Source organism: Vicugna pacos, unplaced genomic scaffold (assembly GCF_048564905.1).
Source record: "Vicugna pacos unplaced genomic scaffold, VicPac4 scaffold_19, whole genome shotgun sequence".
Lineage (NCBI taxonomy): Eukaryota > Metazoa > Chordata > Mammalia > Artiodactyla > Camelidae > Vicugna > Vicugna pacos.
Genome location: NW_027328740.1, coordinates 11,322,451 through 11,339,377, shown reverse-complemented (window position 1 = coordinate 11,339,377; position 16,927 = coordinate 11,322,451). Strand labels below are relative to the sequence as shown.

The following is a 16,927-nucleotide window of genomic DNA, read 5'->3' as shown; positions in this document are numbered from 1 at the left end:
ACGTTATGGGAGACACGAAGAGAAGCTGGCCGAAAAGCTGGCTGCACGGATTGAGGAGAGATGCGAACACATTGATGAGGGTTGTTCTGCTGCAATGGAGAATACTGGCATGGAGACAGCTGTACCGGATACCAGGCTCGAAAGTCATTCATGAGACATAGTGAACCTCGCGGATACTGGCAGAAACATACGGAGTGCCAACGTGGACTTGGGGAAGTTACTCAATTCTCTGTTCCGAGAACGGGTCCAAGATCCCTGACGTCTAAAAGAGAAGAGATGGCAGAGATGATAATAACGCTCATGTTCTTGCAAGAGGTCGTGAGAATCCACACGTCCCAAGGGGCATTTCCAAGCCATTCCGACCAAAATGCACCAAGCCCAGGTAAGCTTTTTCCCCAGGTTTGGGCCTAGCTATCAAGCACTTGCTCTTCCCTCCCCTGCACTCAAGCATCCATTTGGAAGGATCAGTACCTGAGCTGCAATGAAGCCAGTACGAGAAGAGCAAGCCCCTCCTAGAATCAGAGTTCCTCCAGCTTCACACTCTGGGAACAACAGTGAACTCCTTAAAGGTCAAAGAGTCTCGACCAAAATAGATAGGAATTGAATACATAGCTCACACAAAGAAACGATGACCTTCCGCTAGATTCAGCCAATGCTGGGTTTATGTCTTCTCTGGGGTGAAGGGAGTGTGGCAAGTGAGGGGAATCTTTGACTGAACTTGAATATGCCTTGGGCCTCAGTTCTTCAAGACAGTATAGGTAAATATTATAAGTCAGATAGTGAACTGAACTGTAAAAGTCGCCAATGACATTAAAGACACAGAATATGTGGACAGTCTTTCGCTTGAATCAAGCCCCGGGGGCACTATATCATGGGGGTGCAGACTTGGTCGCGTTAAATTGCTTTACCCAACATGATCGGATGATTAAGTGTTCCCATCACTGATAGAAGAACACCTGGTTCTCAATAGACTACCATAGCTGAGGCAGGGTTCTCATAGCTCTAATGCCTCAAGGTGCTTTTGGATTCAAACCTAAATGTATATATTTGGTTTGTTTTCTCTTGTACTTCCCTAGAGGGGGATGTTACCCCTTGAAATGCCAACATTGGCCAGTAGGTGTCATTGGGTGTAAGGGGCACGAAATGCACAAGTGAATCCAAGGTTGGGGGTTATTTCATGTTTCCAATAGGTATTTCATGGTTCCTGTTGGTTTTGGAGGCTTCAACAGTAAAGAGTTGACATGACCCCTTTAACAGTTTGGACTGCTATTTTACATTCTATCTGACAATGTTTTCCTCAGAGCTGACCAAACGTTACCAAAATTGACAAGTCTGGCTTCTAGGTCGATTTAGTATGTTTCAAAAACTAACTTCATTTTCGTATAACTCCCAAAACATGTAAATCAATTCTATTAAACGTTTTAAAGCCTGCAAATGAGATATCAAAACAATGTCAAAACTGGAGTCTTCGGATAATCCCTCCCACCACGGCTGTATAGAAAAAAGAGCTAAACAAATATCACATTTCTGTGAAATATATCTGGAAAGTGTTGATTAGTCGATGCCCAGTTGGCAGAGGAGCAGTGCAACCTGCGCTCACTCGCTCCCATGTACACAGCAATGGAAACATCCACTCACCCAGCCCTTGGCACAGGACACTTGCCGAAGAGAGGTCTGTTACTTCCAAAGACAGGATGAGGCCTCAGAACACCTGGAAGCAGGAGAAGGCAAAGCAGGGAATGGAAACCAGTGCAGGGTCTGACCCCTGGTGATGGAGCAGCAAAGGTGAAACTCTGTTTTACTTGGACGCACACTCTCAACCGGACAGGAGACTTGGGATTGAAGGTGATGCACTGAGTGTTACAAGAGTGCACAGCAGAGCTTGACTGACAGAACTCCAAGAAACCAGCACAAAATGTCCCCACAATGGATTTTGACACCAAGATCCGAGCTGCCAAATTTGAGGTAGCAGAGGCAGCGGTCAATGAGGGATAGGGCTACTTCTGCTGGCACACGCTGATTCTCAGGCATCTGGAGTGCGTTGTGGGATGTGGTGGGTCCTATCAAGAGAGCAAACCGAACTGTGACCACAATGAGAAAGCAACCACACTGGCGCGCGCGGTTGAGAATATCGATATGTCCCATGGCCACACCCAGTGCATCTGCAGGACCAGGGACCAATTTGGCATTTTGACAATAGAGCACGTGTGGGGCTGAATCAGAGGAATCGTGCATGTGGTCTGAGGGATCCAGGGGGCCTTGGGTTTGAAATCAGAATGAAAACATTTAGGATCTGCTACATTCATAATCTGGGCTGAGATTATGGTTTGGTTTGAGGCAGAGGATGTGCAAAAGCTCTGTGATTGCCTTCGTGCACCCGTGCTACTAGGATGAGAGGACAAGGAAAAGTGGTCAAAGTCCACGGTGTGAGAAGATGAAGCATATCGTTCAGCATTATCTCCCAAAAGCAGATGCAGCATTCTGGGTGGCACTAACACGGTACGGCACCGAGGACACCAAGGTAGGTCTGCGGGATCATTCCAACAGGCCCTGATGTATGACAACCATAGATATGTTTCCACTGGTGTTTCTGTAGACAGAGAAGCTCTGGGAAGAACTGGTTTCATTGGGACATCCCCATGGCACTAGAAAGCACAAGCGTACTCTGAGTTTGCTGATTTGGAAACACTCCAAAGTGACATAGATCAGAATGCAGAGCTGAGAACCTTTAGAAGCTTCATTTCCACTAAAGGAAGTGTCCTGTGCACTTTCAGATTTGCGAGATCAGCGTAATAAAAGTGAGTTTATGCTAATCGAAATACTATGGGATGGTTTATCACAACCAAAGGCAACCCCTGAAGTTGGAGATATGCCAGACAACACACACAGGAGCAGGACAAGGCATCAATGTCTAGGAGAAATTGTCCTCAGAGAAATCCCATGGAAATGCGTAGAGAAAAGAGACTAAAATTTTCACTTAACAAAGCCCTAGAAGTCTGCATTAGATACCTGATATTACCTGACCAGTAGAGATGAAGAAGTACAGTAAAAGAAACAGGAAGTACCATTTTCAGTTTGAAAGAGACTGGAGGCCCAAATGATTTGCTTTCCCACAACTAGACTGCAAAACGCAACCAGAGCAAGTTTTGAAAACGGATGTGAGGGAAACACTGAAGAACAACAGTGTCTCAGAATCACAAAAGGCAGAATACCAGAAAAGGGGAAGAGAAAGTCCCAAGACAGGCCAAATAATATCAGAAAACTCAATGTATGTGATAATATCAGGGCTAAAATTCAGTCCAAAGCAGACTAGATAATGCAGAGGGATGCGTGAATGACTGTGAATACAGGGTAACAGAAATCCCTCGGTCAGAAGCAGACGTAGGCAAGCAAGGGCAAACCAATGAAAACAATGGTTTTGAATCCTGGGGTAAGACAAGGCATGAAAGATTAGGATTCATAAGAGTCCCAGATCGAAAAGCAAGAGATAAAGGGGCAAAAAATTGTCTGAAAAGTTATCTGTAGAGAAATCAGACTGAAACTTGCTGAAAGCCAAGAAAGAATCATCTATACGAATTCAGGAAGTACACAGCGTCCAAAAGAGGTGGAATCCCTCTAGACCTACCAGCAGCTGTATGATTCAAATCAACAAAGTTCACGAGAATCCCAGTGATGTAAAATGCACCTGGAGGAATCAACATAGTCACCAGAGTACCTCCAGAGGGGTTTCACCTGATATCTCGGCAGCAATATTGCAGGACAGGGATGAGTGCCAGGACGTAGACCATATCCTGAATGGGAAAATACTGCCATCTACGGTAGCCTATGCCACATGACCGCCATTTCTAATAAAGGCAGAGCTAGAGAATTCCACAGACCGGCAAATCTTAAAAGAATTCAGCAGTTCGAAACGTATCCTATAAGAAAGGTTGAGAATTCTACCCTGAATACAAAAGCAGCAAGGTGAAATGGAAAGAAGAAAACCATTACTGGAAATGCAAGAAGAGCATGAGTGGCAAAGAAGAAACAAGAAGAAGGCAAGGAGGACATCAAAACCCTTAAGATGGGAGAGGGAAGCAGGAAATCATAGGTGATTGGAAGCACTATCTAAAATGAATCATCTAATATGACTCTCTGTTTGAAGCGAACGGAGAGATGCATGGCCTGATGTGTTTGCTGAACAAACGAGAAGCAGACAAACAAAGAATCAAACAAACAGACAAGCACGAAAAGGGTACGGTTGGCTGACATATACCAAGGGAACCATGATTATTCCAAAGAAAATACTCAAGGTGATGTCAAGGATCATTCAGCACGCATCGACCCAGTATCGCGGCTTGCATGTACTCAGCACACTTGTATTCGGAAATCAGAGGCGTGCATTTATATTCTTAAATATAGATCCATAAGAGCAAATCGTGGCCTAACCAAAATGCCGATTTGCAATCAAATGGATTCCAGTCCGTGATAAAGACTTGCAAGTCTTCCAAGGGGATGAATGAATGCCATATCCTACCATACGTAGAGAAGAAATTACATAAGCCTATAACAAAGACAAGTAGCTCTGCATAAGTGTACAAAGAGCCAAAGAGACAGACAGTGAAGTGCACATTGGGGTTGGTTTCATTTCTAGGAATTTCAGCCCCCATGAATCCAATGGATCCATGTCCCGAGAGTGCGGGTGTTTCAGCAGAAATCTACCGACGGATATGGATTCTGGGTGTACGGATATTACAGGAACATAAGTCTCCTTTAGTGGGTCTCTGTGTACTGTGAACTGTTAGAAAGTTTAAAGACGTGTGAAACCATCCACTAAACATGGACACACTTCCCTCCGTTTGTACTGTGCATTCAGACCTGAACAAAAGGATAGAGGGAAGAAAAAGGCCCATTGGACGCTAGTGGATAGAATCACATTTTCTTTAGGAACCTCTTGTAGGATGCAGGCCCTCCCCCAACACTGACAAGATGCAGCCACCATTGGGGATGGCAGTTACCGCTTGCATTCCAGGTGGAATGTTGGTGTGTACCGCGAGGCTTGTTGTGGCTGGTGGATCCTAGGTAACCGGGCAGAGTTCTGTGGGTGGATCAGTGTGATGGAGGGGCTGCCGCCCTCTGTGGAGCTTGGCTTAGGTCTTTGGTTCGGGAAGCTGTGTAAGTTCGAGATACTGCTGCTGCCCAAAGACCTGAGTTCACGGGTCAGTTTCCAGAACCTGAGAGGGCAGACAGTGGAAGATCTGCCTGTCATCAGCTTGCTGGTGAGGCTCCGAGGTACTCTCAGACTTGCCCAGTCCTGTTGAAGTCGACGTTATGGGAGACACGAAGAGAAGCTGGCCGAAAAGCTGGCTGCACGGATTGAGGAGAGATGCGAACACATTGATGAGGGTTGTTCTGCTGCAATGGAGAATACTGGCATGGAGACAGCTGTACCGGATACCAGGCTCGAAAGTCATTCATGAGACATAGTGAACCTCGCGGATACTGGCAGAAACATACGGAGTGCCAACGTGGACTTGGGGAAGTTACTCAATTCTCTGTTCCGAGAACGGGTCCAAGATCCCTGACGTCTAAAAGAGAAGAGATGGCAGAGATGATAATAACGCTCATGTTCTTGCAAGAGGTCGTGAGAATCCACACGTCCCAAGGGGCATTTCCAAGCCATTCCGACCAAAATGCACCAAGCCCAGGTAAGCTTTTTCCCCAGGTTTGGGCCTAGCTATCAAGCACTTGCTCTTCCCTCCCCTGCACTCAAGCATCCATTTGGAAGGATCAGTACCTGAGCTGCAATGAAGCCAGTACGAGAAGAGCAAGCCCCTCCTAGAATCAGAGTTCCTCCAGCTTCACACTCTGGGAACAACAGTGAACTCCTTAAAGGTCAAAGAGTCTCGACCAAAATAGATAGGAATTGAATACATAGCTCACACAAAGAAACGATGACCTTCCGCTAGATTCAGCCAATGCTGGGTTTATGTCTTCTCTGGGGTGAAGGGAGTGTGGCAAGTGAGGGGAATCTTTGACTGAACTTGAATATGCCTTGGGCCTCAGTTCTTCAAGACAGTATAGGTAAATATTATAAGTCAGATAGTGAACTGAACTGTAAAAGTCGCCAATGACATTAAAGACACAGAATATGTGGACAGTCTTTCGCTTGAATCAAGCCCCGGGGGCACTATATCATGGGGGTGCAGACTTGGTCGCGTTAAATTGCTTTACCCAACATGATCGGATGATTAAGTGTTCCCATCACTGATAGAAGAACACCTGGTTCTCAATAGACTACCATAGCTGAGGCAGGGTTCTCATAGCTCTAATGCCTCAAGGTGCTTTTGGATTCAAACCTAAATGTATATATTTGGTTTGTTTTCTCTTGTACTTCCCTAGAGGGGGATGTTACCCCTTGAAATGCCAACATTGGCCAGTAGGTGTCATTGGGTGTAAGGGGCACGAAATGCACAAGTGAATCCAAGGTTGGGGGTTATTTCATGTTTCCAATAGGTATTTCATGGTTCCTGTTGGTTTCGGAGGCTTCAACAGTAAAGAGTTGACATGACCCCTTTAACAGTTTGGACTGCTATTTTACATTCTATCTGACAATGTTTTCCTCAGAGCTGACCAAACGTTACCAAAATTGACAAGTCTGGCTTCTAGGTCGATTTAGTATGTTTCAAAAACTAACTTCATTTTCGTATAACTCCCAAAACATGTAAATCAATTCTATTAAACGTTTTAAAGCCTGCAAATGAGATATCAAAACAATGTCAAAACTGGAGTCTTCGGATAATCCCTCCCACCACGGCTGTATAGAAAAAAGAGCTAAACAAATATCACATTTCTGTGAAATATATCTGGAAAGTGTTGATTAGTCGATGCCCAGTTGGCAGAGGAGCAGTGCAACCTGCGCTCACTCGCTCCCATGTACACAGCAATGGAAACATCCACTCACCCAGCCCTTGGCACAGGACACTTGCCGAAGAGAGGTCTGTTACTTCCAAAGACAGGATGAGGCCTCAGAACACCTGGAAGCAGGAGAAGGCAAAGCAGGGAATGGAAACCAGTGCAGGGTCTGACCCCTGGTGATGGAGCAGCAAAGGTGAAACTCTGTTTTACGTGGACGCACACTCTCAACCGGACAGGAGACTTGGGATTGAAGGTGATGCACTGAGTGTTACAAGAGTGCACAGCAGAGCTTGACTGACAGAACTCCAAGAAACCAGCACAAAATGTCCCCACAATGGATTTTGACACCAAGATCCGAGCTGCCAAATTTGAGGTAGCAGAGGCAGCGGTCAATGAGGGATAGGGCTACTTCTGCTGGCACACGCTGATTCTCAGGCATCTGGAGTGCGTTGTGGGATGTGGTGGGTCCTATCAAGAGAGCAAACCGAACTGTGACCACAATGAGAAAGCAACCACACTGGCGCGTGCGGTTGAGAATATCGATATGTCCCATGGCCACACCCAGTGCATCTGCAGGACCAGGGACCAATTTGGCATTTTGACAATAGAGCACGTGTGGGGCTGAATCAGAGGAATCGTGCATGTGGTCTGAGGGATCCAGGGGGCCTTGGGTTTGAAATCAGAATGAAAAGTTTTAGGATCTGCTACATTCATAACCTGGGCTTTGATTACGGTTTGGTTTGAGGCACAGGATGTGCAAAAGCTCTGTGATTGCCTTCGTGTACCCGTGCTACTAGGATGAGAGGACAAGGAAAAGTGGTCAAAGTCCACGGTGTGAGAAGATGAAGCATTTCCTTCAGCATTATCTCCCAAAAGCAGATGCAGCATTTTGGGTGGCACTAACACGGTACGGCATCGAGGACACCAAGGTAGGTCTGCGGGATCATTCCAACAGGCCCTGATGTATGACAACCATAGATATGTTTCCACTGGTGTTTCTGTAGACAGAGAAGCTCTGGGAAGAACTGGTTTCATTGGGACATCCCCATGGCACTAGAAAGCACAAGCGTACTCTGAGTTTGCTGATTTGGAAACACTCCAAAGTGACATAGATCAGAATGCAGAGCTGAGAACCTTTAGAAGCTTCATTTCCACTAAAGGAAGTGTCCTGTGCACTTTCAGATTTGCGAGATCAGCGTAATAAAAGTGAGTTTATGCTAATCGAAATACTATGGGATGGTTTATCACAACCAAAGGCAACCCCTGAAGTTGGAGATATGCCAGACAACACACACAGGAGCAGGACAAGGCATCAATGTCTAGGGGAATTTGTCCTCAGAGAAATCCCATGGAAATGCGTAGAGAAAAGAGACTAAAATTTTCACTTAACAAAGCCCTAGAAGTCTGCATTAGATACCTGATATTACCTGACCAGTAGAGATGAAGAAGTACAGTAAAAGAAACAGGAAGTACCATTTTCAGTTTGAAAGAGACTGGAGGCCCAAAAGATATGCTTTCCCACAACTAGACTGCAAAACGCAACCAGAGCAAGTTTTGAAAACGGATGTGAGGGAAACACTGAAGAACAACAGTGTCTCAGAATCACAAAAGGCAGAATACCAGAAAAGGGGAAGAGAAAGTCCCAAGACAGGCCAAATAATATCAGAAAACTCAATGGATGTGATAATATCAGGGCTAAAATTCAGTCCAAAGCAGACTAGATAATGCAGAGGGACGCGTGAATAACTGTGAATACAGGGTAACAGAAATCCCTCGGTCAGAAGCAGACGTAGGCAAGCAAGGGCAAACCAATGAAAACAATGGTTTTGAATCCTGGGGTAAGACAAGGCATGAAAGATTAGGATTCATAAGAGTCCCAGATCGAAAAGCAAGAGATAAAGGGGCAAAAAATTGTCTGAAAAGTTATCTGTAGAGAAATCAGACTGAAACTTGCTGAAAGCCAAGAAAGAATCATCTATACGAATTCAGGAAGTACACAGCGTCCAAAAGAGGAGGAATCCCTCTAGACCTACCAGCAGCTGTATGATTCAAATCAACAAAGTTCACGAGAATCCCAGTGATGTAAAATGCACCTGGAGGAATCAACATAGTCACCAGAGTACCTCCAGAGGGGTTTCACCTGATATCTCGGCAGCAATATTGCAGGACAGGGATGAGTGCCAGGACGTAGACCATATCCTGAATGGGAAAATACTGCCATCTACGGTAGCCTATGCCACATGACCGCCATTTCTAATAAAGGCAGAGCTAGAGAATTCCACAGACCGGCAAATCTTAAAAGAATTCAGCAGTTCGAAACGTATCCTATAAGAAAGGTTGAGAATTCTACCCTGAATACAAAAGCAGCAAGGTGAAATGGAAAGAAGAAAACCATTACTGGAAATGCAAGAAGAGCATGAGTGGCAAAGAAGAAACAAGAAGAAGGCAAGGAGGACATCAAAACCCTTAAGATGGGAGAGGGAAGCAGGAAATCATAGGTGATTGGAAGCACTATCTAAAATGAATCATCTAATATGACTCTCTGTTTGAAGCGAACGGAGAGATGCATGGCCTGATGTGTTTGCTGAACAAACGAGAAGCAGACAAACAAAGAATCAAACAAACAGACAAGCACGAAAAGGGTACGGTTGGCTGACATATACCAAGGGAACCATGATTATTCCAAAGAAAATACTCAAGGTGATGTCAAGGATCATTCAGCACGCATCGACCCAGTATCGCGGCTTGCATGTACTCAGCACACTTGTATTCGGAAATCAGAGGCGTGCATTTATATTCTCAAATATAGATCCATAAGAGCAAATCGTGGCCTAACCAAAATGCCGATTTGCAATCAAATGGATTCCAGTCCGTGATAAAGACTTGCAAGTCTTCCAAGGGGATGAATGAATGCCATATCCTACCATACGTAGAGAAGAAATTACATAAGCCTATAACAAAGACAAGTAGCTCTGCATAAGTGTACAAAGAGCCAAAGAGACAGACAGTGAAGTGCACATTGGGGTTGGTTTCATTTCTAGGAATTTCAGCCCCCATGAATCCAATGGATCCATGTCCCGAGAGTGCGGGTGTTTCAGCAGAAATCTACCGACGGATATGGATTCTGGGTGTACGGATATTACAGGAACATAAGTCTCCTTTAGTGGGTCTCTGTGTACTGTGAACTGTTAGAAAGTTTAAAGACGTGTGAAACCATCCACTAAACATGGACACACTTCCCTCCGTTTGTACTGTGCATTCAGACCTGAACAAAAGGATAGAGGGAAGAAAAAGGCCCATTGGACGCTAGTGGATAGAATCACATTTTCTTTAGGAACCTCTTGTAGGATGCAGGCCCTCCCCCAACACTGACAAGATGCAGCCACCATTGGGGATGGCAGTTACCGCTTGCATTCCAGGTGGAATGTTGGTGTGTACCGCGAGGCTTGTTGTGGCTGGTGGATCCTAGGTAACCGGGCAGAGTTCTGTGGGTGGATCAGTGTGATGGAGGGGCTGCCGCCCTCTGTGGAGCTTGGCTTAGGTCTTTGGTTCGGGAAGCTGTGTAAGTTCGAGATACTGCTGCTGCCCAAAGACCTGAGTTCACGGGTAAGTTTCCAGAACCTGAGAGGGCAGACAGTGGAAGATCTGCCTGTCATCAGCTTACTGGTGAGGCTCCGAGGTACTCTCAGACTTGCCCAGTCCTGTTGAAGTCGACGTTATGGGAGACACGAAGAGAAGCTGGCCGAAAAGCTGGCTGCACGGATTGAGGAGAGATGCGAACACATTGATGAGGGTTGTTCTGCTGCAATGGAGAATACTGGCATGGAGACAGCTGTACCGGATACCAGGCTCGAAAGTCATTCATGAGACATAGTGAACCTCGCGGATACTGGCAGAAACATACGGAGTGCCAACGTGGACTTGGGGAAGTTACTCAATTCTCTGTTCCGAGAACGGGTCCAAGATCCCTGACGTCTAAAAGAGAAGAGATGGCAGAGATGATAATAACGCTCATGTTCTTGCAAGAGGTCGTGAGAATCCACACGTCCCAAGGGGCATTTCCAAGCCATTCCGACCAAAATGCACCAAGCCCAGGTAAGCTTTTTCCCCAGGTTTGGGCCTAGCTATCAAGCACTTGCTCTTCCCTCCCCTGCACTCAAGCATCCATTTGGAAGGATCAGTACCTGAGCTGCAATGAAGCCAGTACGAGAAGAGCAAGCCCCTCCTAGAATCAGAGTTCCTCCAGCTTCACACTCTGGGAACAACAGTGAACTCCTTAAAGGTCAAAGAGTCTCGACCAAAATAGATAGGAATTGAATACATAGCTCACACAAAGAAACGATGACCTTCCGCTAGATTCAGCCAATGCTGGGTTTATGTCTTCTCTGGGGTGAAGGGAGTGTGGCAAGTGAGGGGAATCTTTGACTGAACTTGAATATGCCTTGGGCCTCAGTTCTTCAAGACAGTATAGGTAAATATTATAAGTCAGATAGTGAACTGAACTGTAAAAGTCGCCAATGACATTAAAGACACAGAATATGTGGACAGTCTTTCGCTTGAATCAAGCCCCGGGGGCACTATATCATGGGGGTGCAGACTTGGTCGCGTTAAATTGCTTTACCCAACATGATCGGATGACTAAGTGTTCCCATCACTGATAGAAGAACACCTGGTTCTCAATAGACTACCATAGCTGAGGCAGGGTTCTCATAGCTCTAATGCCTCAAGGTGCTTTTGGATTCAAACCTAAATGTATATATTTGGTTTGTTTTCTCTTGTAATTCCCTAGAGGGGGATGTTACCCCTTGAAATGCCAACATTGGCCAGTAGGTGTCATTGGGTGTAAGGGGCACGAAATGCACAAGTGAATCCAAGGTTGGGGGTTATTTCATGTTTCCAATAGGTATTTCATGGTTCCTGTTGGTTTCGGAGGCTTCAACAGTAAAGAGTTGACATGACCCCTTTAACAGTTTGGACTGCTATTTTACATTCTATCTGACAATGTTTTCCTCAGAGCTGACCAAACGTTACCAAAATTGACAAGTCTGGCTTCTAGGTCGATTTAGTATGTTTCAAAAACTAACTTCATTTTCGTATAACTCCCAAAACATGTAAATCAATTCTATTAAACGTTTTAAAGCCTGCAAATGAGATATCAAAACAATGTCAAAACTGGAGTCTTCGGATAATCCCTCCCACCACGGCTGTATAGAAAAAAGAGCTAAACAAATATCACATTTCTGTGAAATATATCTGGAAAGTGTTGATTAGTCGATGCCCAGTTGGCAGAGGAGCAGTGCAACCTGCGCTCACTCGCTCCCATGTACACAGCAATGGAAACATCCACTCACCCAGCCCTTGGCACAGGACACTTGCCGAAGAGAGGTCTGTTACTTCCAAAGACAGGATGAGGCCTCAGAACACCTGGAAGCAGGAGAAGGCAAAGCAGGGAATGGAAACCAGTGCAGGGTCTGACCCCTGGTGATGGAGCAGCAAAGGTGAAACTCTGTTTTACGTGGACGCACACTCTAAGCTGGACAGGAGACTTGGGATTGAAGGTGATGCACTGAGTGTTACAAGAGTGCACAGCAGAGCTTGACTGACAGAACTCCAAGAAACCAGCACAAAATGTCCCCACAATGGATTTTGACACCAAGATCCGAGCTGCCAAATTTGAGGTAGCAGAGGCAGCGGTCAATGAGGGATAGGGCTACTTCTGCTGGCACACGCTGATTCTCAGGCATCTGGAGTGCGTTGTGGGATGTGGTGGGTCCTATCAAGAGAGCAAACCGAACTGTGACCACAATGAGAAAGCAACCACACTGGCGCGTGCGGTTGAGAATATCGATATGTCCCATGGCCACACCCAGTGCATCTGCAGGACCAGGGACCAATTTGGCATTTTGACAATAGAGCACGTGTGGGGCTGAATCAGAGGAATCGTGCATGTGGTCTGAGGGATCCAGGGGGCCTTGGGTTTGAAATCAGAATGAAAAGTTTTAGGATCTGCTACATTCATAACCCGGGCTTTGATTACGGTTTGGTTTGAGGCACAGGATGTGCAAAAGCTCTGTGATTGCCTTCGTGTACCCGTGCTACTAGGATGAGAGGACAAGGAAAAGTGGTCAAAGTCCACGGTGTGAGAAGATGAAGCATTTCCTTCAGCATTATCTCCCAAAAGCAGATGCAGCATTTTGGGTGGCACTAACACGGTACGGCATCGAGGACACCAAGGTAGGTCTGCGGGATCATTCCAACAGGCCCTGATGTATGACAACCATAGATATGTTTCCACTGGTGTTTCTGTAGACAGAGAAGCTCTGGGAAGAACTGGTTTCATTGGGACATCCCCATGGCACTAGAAAGCACAAGCGTACTCTGAGTTTGCTGATTTGGAAACACTCCAAAGTGACATAGATCAGAATGCAGAGCTGAGAACCTTTAGAAGCTTCATTTCCACTAAAGGAAGTGTCCTGTGCACTTTCAGATTTGCGAGATCAGCGTAATAAAAGTGAGTTTATGCTAATCGAAATACTATGGGATGGTTTATCACAACCAAAGGCAACCCCTGAAGTTGGAGATATGCCAGACAACACACACAGGAGCAGGACAAGGCATCAATGTCTAGGGGAATTTGTCCTCAGAGAAATCCCATGGAAATGCGTAGAGAAAAGAGACTAAAATTTTCACTTAACAAAGCCCTAGAAGTCTGCATTAGATACCTGATATTACCTGACCAGTAGAGATGAAGAAGTACAGTAAAAGAAACAGGAAGTACCATTTTCAGTTTGAAAGAGACTGGAGGCCCAAAAGATATGCTTTCCCACAACTAGACTGCAAAACGCAACCAGAGCAAGTTTTGAAAACGGATGTGAGGGAAACACTGAAGAACAACAGTGTCTCAGAATCACAAAAGGCAGAATACCAGAAAAGGGGAAGAGAAAGTCCCAAGACAGGCCAAATAATATCAGAAAACTCAATGGATGTGATAATATCAGGGCTAAAATTCAGTCCAAAGCAGACTAGATAATGCAGAGGGACGCGTGAATAACTGTGAATACAGGGTAACAGAAATCCCTCGGTCAGAAGCAGACGTAGGCAAGCAAGGGCAAACCAATGAAAACAATGGTTTTGAATCCTGGGGTAAGACAAGGCATGAAAGATTAGGATTCATAAGAGTCCCAGATCGAAAAGCAAGAGATAAAGGGGCAAAAAATTGTCTGAAAAGTTATCTGTAGAGAAATCAGACTGAAACTTGCTGAAAGCCAAGAAAGAATCATCTATACGAATTCAGGAAGTACACAGCGTCCAAAAGAGGAGGAATCCCTCTAGACCTACCAGCAGCTGTATGATTCAAATCAACAAAGTTCACGAGAATCCCAGTGATGTAAAATGCACCTGGAGGAATCAACATAGTCACCAGAGTACCTCCAGAGGGGTTTCACCTGATATCTCGGCAGCAATATTGCAGGACAGGGATGAGTGCCAGGACGTAGACCATATCCTGAATGGGAAAATACTGCCATCTACAGTAGCCTATGCCACATGACCGCCATTTCTAATAAAGGCAGAGCTAGAGAATTCCACAGACCGGCAAATCTTAAAAGAATTCAGCAGTTCGAAACGTATCCTATAAGAAAGGTTGAGAATTCTACCCTGAATACAAAAGCAGCAAGGTGAAATGGAAAGAAGAAAACCATTACTGGAAATGCAAGAAGAGCATGAGTGGCAAAGAAGAAACAAGAAGAAGGCAAGGAGGACATCAAAACCCTTAAGATGGGAGAGGGAAGCAGGAAATCATAGGTGATTGGAAGCACTATCTAAAATGAATCATCTAATATGACTCTCTGTTTGAAGCGAACGGAGAGATGCATGGCCTGATGTGTTTGCTGAACAAACGAGAAGCAGACAAACAAAGAATCAAACAAACAGACAAGCACGAAAAGGGTACGGTTGGCTGACATATACCAAGGGAACCATGATTATTCCAAAGAAAATACTCAAGGTGATGTCAAGGATCATTCAGCACGCATCGACCCAGTATCGCGGCTTGCATGTACTCAGCACACTTGTATTCGGAAATCAGAGGCGTGCATTTATATTCTTAAATATAGATCCATAAGAGCAAATCGTGGCCTAACCAAAATGCCGATTTGCAATCAAATGGATTCCAGTCCGTGATAAAGACTTGCAAGTCTTCCAACAGGATGAATGAATGCCATATCCTACCATACGTAGAGAAGAAATTACATAAGCCTATAACAAAGACAAGTAGCTCTGCATAAGTGTACAAAGAGCCAAAGAGACAGACAGTGAAGTGCACATTGGGGTTGGTTTCATTTCTAGGAATTTCAGCCCCCATGAATCCAATGGATCCATGTCCCGAGAGTGCGGGTGTTTCAGCAGAAATCTACCGACGGATATGGATTCTGGGTGTACGGATATTACAGGAACATAAGTCTCCTTTAGTGGGTCTCTGTGTACTGTGAACTGTTAGAAAGTTTAAAGACGTGTGAAACCATCCACTAAACATGGACACACTTCCCTCCGTTTGTACTGTGCATTCAGACCTGAACAAAAGGATAGAGGGAAGAAAAAGGCCCATTGGACGCTAGTGGATAGAATCACATTTTCTTTAGGAACCTCTTGTAGGATGCAGGCCCTCCCCCAACACTGACAAGATGCAGCCACCATTGGGGATGGCAGTTACCGCTTGCATTCCAGGTGGAATGTTGGTGTGTACCGCGAGGCTTGTTGTGGCTGGTGGATCCTAGGTAACCGGGCAGAGTTCTGTGGGTGGATCAGTGTGATGGAGGGGCTGCCGCCCTCTGTGGAGCTTGGCTTAGGTCTTTGGTTCGGGAAGCTGTGTAAGTTCGAGATACTGCTGCTGCCCAAAGACCTGAGTTCACGGGTCAGTTTCCAGAACCTGAGAGGGCAGACAGTGGAAGATCTGCCTGTCATCAGCTTACTGGTGAGGCTCCGAGGTACTCTCAGACTTGCCCAGTCCTGTTGAAGTCGACGTTATGGGAGACACGAAGAGAAGCTGGCCGAAAAGCTGGCTGCACGGATTGAGGAGAGATGCGAACACATTGATGAGGGTTGTTCTGCTGCAATGGAGAATACTGGCATGGAGACAGCTGTACCGGATACCAGGCTCGAAAGTCATTCATGAGACATAGTGAACCTCGCGGATACTGGCAGAAACATACGGAGTGCCAACGTGGACTTGGGGAAGTTACTCAATTCTCTGTTCCGAGAACGGGTCCAAGATCCCTGACGTCTAAAAGAGAAGAGATGGCAGAGATGATAATAACGCTCATGTTCTTGCAAGAGGTCGTGAGAATCCACACGTCCCAAGGGGCATTTCCAAGCCATTCCGACCAAAATGCACCAAGCCCAGGTAAGCTTTTTCCCCAGGTTTGGGCCTAGCTATCAAGCACTTGCTCTTCCCTCCCCTGCACTCAAGCATCCATTTGGAAGGATCAGTACCTGAGCTGCAATGAAGCCAGTACGAGAAGAGCAAGCCCCTCCTAGAATCAGAGTTCCTCCAGCTTCACACTCTGGGAACAACAGTGAACTCCTTAAAGGTCAAAGAGTCTCGACCAAAATAGATAGGAATTGAATACATAGCTCACACAAAGAAACGATGACCTTCCGCTAGATTCAGCCAATGCTGGGTTTATGTCTTCTCTGGGGTGAAGGGAGTGTGGCAAGTGAGGGGAATCTTTGACTGAACTTGAATATGCCTTGGGCCTCAGTTCTTCAAGACAGTATAGGTAAATATTATAAGTCAGATAGTGAACTGAACTGTAAAAGTCGCCAATGACATTAAAGACACAGAATATGTGGACAGTCTTTCGCTTGAATCAAGCCCCGGGGGCACTATATCATGGGGGTGCAGACTTGGTCGCGTTAAATTGCTTTACCCAACATGATCGGATGATTAAGTGTTCCCATCACTGATAGAAGAACACCTGGTTCTCAATAGACTACCATAGCTGAGGCAGGGTTCTCATAGCTCTAATGCCTC

General features: G+C 45.6%; 7 long non-coding RNA genes across 7 annotated transcripts; all 7 read right to left on the bottom strand.

The window, feature by feature from the left end:
• Positions 1–7: 7 nt before the first annotated feature.
• On the bottom strand, positions 8–735 carry LOC140693479 (uncharacterized). Its single transcript, XR_012069231.1, has 3 exons — positions 472–735; positions 192–262; positions 8–89 (listed from the first exon to the last, which is right to left on the bottom strand). It is a non-coding gene; the product is annotated as an uncharacterized lncRNA (long non-coding RNA).
• Positions 736–1,989: 1,254 nt separating this feature from the next.
• Positions 1,990–5,254, bottom strand: LOC140693486 (uncharacterized). Its single transcript, XR_012069240.1, has 2 exons — positions 4,998–5,254; positions 1,990–2,060 (listed from the first exon to the last, which is right to left on the bottom strand). It is a non-coding gene; the product is annotated as an uncharacterized lncRNA (long non-coding RNA).
• A 58-nt stretch (positions 5,255–5,312) lies between these two features.
• Positions 5,313–6,040, bottom strand: LOC140693482 (uncharacterized). The gene is made up of 3 exons (XR_012069236.1): positions 5,777–6,040; positions 5,497–5,567; positions 5,313–5,394 (listed from the first exon to the last, which is right to left on the bottom strand). It is a non-coding gene; the product is annotated as an uncharacterized lncRNA (long non-coding RNA).
• Positions 6,041–7,294: 1,254 nt separating this feature from the next.
• On the bottom strand, positions 7,295–10,547 carry LOC140693488 (uncharacterized). Its single transcript, XR_012069242.1, has 2 exons — positions 10,303–10,547; positions 7,295–7,365 (listed from the first exon to the last, which is right to left on the bottom strand). It is a non-coding gene; the product is annotated as an uncharacterized lncRNA (long non-coding RNA).
• A 70-nt stretch (positions 10,548–10,617) lies between these two features.
• Positions 10,618–11,345, bottom strand: LOC140693480 (uncharacterized). Its single transcript, XR_012069232.1, has 3 exons — positions 11,082–11,345; positions 10,802–10,872; positions 10,618–10,699 (listed from the first exon to the last, which is right to left on the bottom strand). It is a non-coding gene; the product is annotated as an uncharacterized lncRNA (long non-coding RNA).
• Positions 11,346–12,599: 1,254 nt separating this feature from the next.
• LOC140693487 (uncharacterized) lies at positions 12,600–15,874 on the bottom strand. Its single transcript, XR_012069241.1, has 2 exons — positions 15,608–15,874; positions 12,600–12,670 (listed from the first exon to the last, which is right to left on the bottom strand). It is a non-coding gene; the product is annotated as an uncharacterized lncRNA (long non-coding RNA).
• Positions 15,875–15,922: 48 nt separating this feature from the next.
• Positions 15,923–16,650, bottom strand: LOC140693469 (uncharacterized). The gene is made up of 3 exons (XR_012069220.1): positions 16,387–16,650; positions 16,107–16,177; positions 15,923–16,004 (listed from the first exon to the last, which is right to left on the bottom strand). It is a non-coding gene; the product is annotated as an uncharacterized lncRNA (long non-coding RNA).
• Positions 16,651–16,927: the final 277 nt, after the last annotated feature.